The following is a 4,535-nucleotide window of genomic DNA, read 5'->3' on the forward strand; positions in this document are numbered from 1 at the left end:
TAGTTGAGATTCCTTCATGGCAGCGGGTTGGACTAGATGACCCCTGGGGTACCTTTGAACTCTCCAGGCCTATGACTCTAAGAAGAACCAGGCTTGCTGGATCATGCCAAAGGCCCATTTGTCCAACATCCTGTTCTTCCAGCGGCCAACTAGAGGCTTAATGGTTGCAAGCAGGACCTGAGTGCGACAGTGCAACAGAGATTTGAACGGTGGTCTTCCATGCCCTGGCCCAATGTTCTAACCACTACACTACCCTGGCTCCACAATGCCGGACAATGAACCCGTGAGTCAGGAAATGGGTTGCAAAATAAAATAGGTAGCCAGAAACAGCTTGAAGCAGAAACTACTGGGATCAGAAAAAAGGACCATTGTGCAGAAGGAAGGCAAAGGATGCAGGCCGAGAAAAGGGCTGAGTTGAGACTGGAATAATAATAATAATAATAATAATAATAATAATAATAATAATAATAATAATTTATTATTTATACCCTGTCCATCTGGCTGAGTTTCCCCAGCCACTCTGGGCGGCTTCCAATCGAGTGTTAAAAACAATACAGCATTAAATATTTAAAACTTCCCTAAACAGGGCTGCCTTCAGACGTCTTTTAAAGATAAGATAGCTGCTTATTTCCTTCACATCTGAAGGGAGGGTGTTCCACAGGGCGGGCACCACTACCGAGAAGGCCCTCTGTCTGGTTCCCTGTAACCTCACTTCTCGCAATGAGGGAACAGCCAGAAGGCCCTCAGCGCTGGATGTCAGTGTCTGGGCTGAACGATGGGGGTGGAGACACTCCTTCAGATATACTGGACCGAGACCGTTTAGGGCTTTAAAGGTCAGCACCAACACTTTGAATTGTGCTCGGAAACGTACTGGGAGCCAATGCAGATCTCTCAGAACTGGTGTTATGTGGTCCCGGCGGCCACTCCCAGTCACCAGTCTAGCTGCCGCATTCTGGATTAATTGCAGTTTCCGGGTCACCTTCAAAGGTAGTCCCACGTAGAGCGCATTGCAGTAGTCCAAGCGGGAGATAACTAGAGCATGCACCGCTCTGGTGAGACAGTCCGCGGGCAGGTAGGGTCTCAGCCTGCGTACCAGGCTGGTAAACAGCTGCCCTGGACACAGAATTAACCTGCACCTCCATGTTCAGCTGTGAGTCCAAAATGACTCCCAGGCTGCGCACCTGGTCCTTCAGGAGCACAGTTACCCCATTCAGGACCAGGGAGTCCTCCACACCCACCCACCTCCTGTCCCCCCAAAACAGTACTTCAGTCTTGTCAGGATTCAACCTCAATCTGTTAGCTGCCATCCCTCCTCCACTGGAAGTTGGAAATCCCACATTGCAACTCCTTTCTACACCAGTGTTGGTTCTGTTCCTGACGTGCAATAATAATGATTTGTCCCCCCCCCATAAAACATATATACTATCTGTTGTCTTTTTAGACAGACAGATGCCAATGACAACATCCCAGGTTCTGGACATAGTCCTCCTCCTCTTGACAAACCTGCAAGGTAGCTTAGACTGCGAATCTGTCTCCTCTTGATGTGTTTGTTCACCCACCGTAAGCTACAGAAAAATAAATATTTAAGTCCCCCACCCCCACTTCTGCAAGAATATTAAAGAAGTATTCCATTCTTAATGAGCATTGTTGCTGCTAATGTTGATGAGTTCTAATTCTTGGAGTAACTGTGTTGTTGGGTGGTGTTTTTTGTTCTTTGCAATAAAAAAAAACTTGGTTAGATGCCACGAAGTAGGTGGCAATGCCTTAACCATATGCGTGTTGTACAGGCCACAAGGACCTCTTCCATCCTTATCAAGGGGAGTGCTAACCTTCTCTCCTTTCATACAACACAGCAACCAGACTGCTGCGCTCTTCTTATATACCACAGGAAGCCATACTTTTTCTAGGTCATGGTGAGCCAGTTGAGCTGCCTTCCGCCCCCAATACTTTAAGTTTTTACCATCTACCTTTTCCACTGACGCCAATAAATAAACACACCCTACGCATTTCATTCAACATCTTAGAAGCACTTCGTAAAGGGAAAAAATCTGCACGATTTAAAAATACAGCTGCTTCCTGAACTTGACGCCCTAATATATGCACGCTTTTAACCAATCGGAAGTCAAGACTCTAGAAAGCTATTCGAATTCAGGAGCAGGTTAACCCCGTCCCTTTCTTGTGTTTTAAAAAAAATATGCGGGAGGATTATTTAGAGCCTAGTCCTTCTTTATGTTGAGATTCAGGGCAGGTTTATTTAAATACTAGAGTATTTAAAAGTAGAAAAACCGGGAGTGGCGGGGAAGAAGGATGAATCATCGATTCCGAAACGGAGGATAGATTTACTCGCCATGTTAACACAGGGTAAAGACGCCTGCGTGCCTTTTTCTTTTTCCCGCTTCAAAAATGGCGACCGCAATGCTCCTGAAGCAGCCGAGAGCTGAAGTTGCGAGTTCGAATCTTTCCCCGCCCAAATTTTCATTCGGAATACAGTATATATTTCATTGCTTTTTGACTGAGAAGCGAACTGTTCTGAAAAGGAAACGTGTTGTGTTTGGTATATAATTCTGGGTTAAGAAAGGTCCATGGGAATGCCAGCACTGTGATTTTTTCTTTAAAAAAATATTTAGGGATACTACCATTTTGACTCAAGAAAATCACCACTTTATAGTTAAAATCGGAAAAAAATAAATACAGTAAATGGACAAAAGTACAACGATTCACAAAATGTTTAGGAGTATGCGTACCCTTGCGTACCCACAGAAAAAAGCACTGCTTTTACCACTTTGAAGCGAACATACAAAAACCAAGCCTGGTTCTGCTCAAAGAATTTATTCTGTTCCACCGAGGTAGATGGAGAAACCTACCTCCTGAATGGCTAGTGTATTCTCCCAGGAAAGGAAAATCTACTGTTTTGTATGCAAACTTTTCTCTAACCAAGCCACCTCAATTACAGCTTTAGCTTCTACTGGATTCAGTCACTGGAATCACACTTATCTTGTTCAAACCCACAGAAACTCTTTAAAATCATATGAACTGTGTGCTAACAGACTTGGCAAGGAAGCGAGGCCAAAGGCTCACATCAAAAGTCAGAGAGCAAATCAAATCAGCCACAGCAGATGCTCTCCTTTTTTTTTAAAAAAAGTTTTTATTGTTAAAATAATTCAGCATTAATACACATAAGCCACAGCGGATGCTCTCCAATGGTTTGACTTTACCTCCAAATGTGCATTCTGCAATGTCCCCCGAGACGGACAGATGCCAAAAACAACAACAACAAAATTTATACGCCGCTTGGTTATTAAACAAAACAACAACCCCTCAAAGCAGTCTACAAAGGGAATAAAACAATAAAATTATCCGTAAAAAAACCTATTTATGTTAAGTTGTGGGTGAACATATCAGACGACACAGCGATTCTTCAAACAGCTCTTGCTTATTCAGAGGCCAGGACAGAACTGAACTGAAGGGCTCAGTCAGCCTGCTTATATAGAGCTCCAGTACAATGTTACTGTAGCAACTTTCTAAAACTATCCAATCACTGAACGTCACTTTCGATCCTTCGTTTGCATAACTATCTACAGTATCCCCCTGCTGGCCCAGGGTGAGAACTTGAGTACATAACAATTTAAAATATTCAGAAAGTAAAATCAGCAATTAACTAAAATAGATTAAAGCATACATCGACATACTACATCTCTGGGTAGGCTTGTCTAAATAAAAATGCTTTTAGCAGGCAGCGGAAAGAGTAGAGTGAAAGTACCTGCCCCATGGTAGGGGTGTTTCCAGTTTATCCCCCACCCCAATCCCTTGCCGCTGAACCTTGCAAGTAGCTGCAGGAGAGGGGCACTTAGCTATATCATGGAAGGACTAAGGTTAAACTGTGACGCTCCCTTGTTATTTTTGCTATTGAACGCTGCATGTTGCTTAAGTAATCTTGTTCTATTTATAGACTGAAATGTGGGTTTTTTGTGCATTACTATATTTGCCATTGTTTTTGCTATGTTGTTATGAAATCACTACTATGTTACTATGCTATTATAAAATTGTTTTCGTAGCGCCTTCGTTTTTTTTGTGTGAACGTGATTTGTGTGTGTGTGTGTGTGTGTGTGTGTGTGTGTGGAAAAGCGGTCTACAAATAAAAAAAATGAATGGTGTCAACCGGCAGGCAGTTCCAAAGTGTAGCCACACAAAAAACGTTGGTTTCTTACAAATGCAGAACAGGTATGTTGTGGCTCCTGTAACAGCACCGTTTCCACCTCTCGAAGCAGCAGAGTGGGTATATATGATGTCATCTCTTCCAGAAGCCTTGCGCACTGCTTTTGGCTGGAAGATTCTATGTGCAGGATACCACAGAGAAATGAGGCTATGGAAAACTGAGACAACCACTGCAAGCAAAATAGACCCCAATAAAGCGAAGCTGAGCATCTATTGGCTAAATGGGAAAGGATGGAGCTCCAGGGGAAGTCTCGATAAACATGCTTGCAGACCAGCTTTGAACATCTCCCGGTGCCATCCAAGCACTGGGAGGTATTTTG

The 4,535-nt window shown here is 43.5% G+C and overlaps 1 non-coding gene across 1 annotated transcript; it reads right to left on the reverse strand.

Moving 5' to 3' along the window:
- Positions 1-1,723: 1,723 nt before the first annotated feature.
- On the reverse strand, positions 1,724-1,851 carry LOC128414990 (U6atac minor spliceosomal RNA). Its single transcript, XR_008330794.1, has one exon. It is a non-coding gene; the product is annotated as a U6atac minor spliceosomal RNA (small nuclear RNA).
- Positions 1,852-4,535: the final 2,684 nt, after the last annotated feature.

The sequence above is a fragment of the Podarcis raffonei genome, chromosome 5, assembly GCF_027172205.1.
Source record: "Podarcis raffonei isolate rPodRaf1 chromosome 5, rPodRaf1.pri, whole genome shotgun sequence".
Lineage (NCBI taxonomy): Eukaryota > Metazoa > Chordata > Lepidosauria > Squamata > Lacertidae > Podarcis > Podarcis raffonei.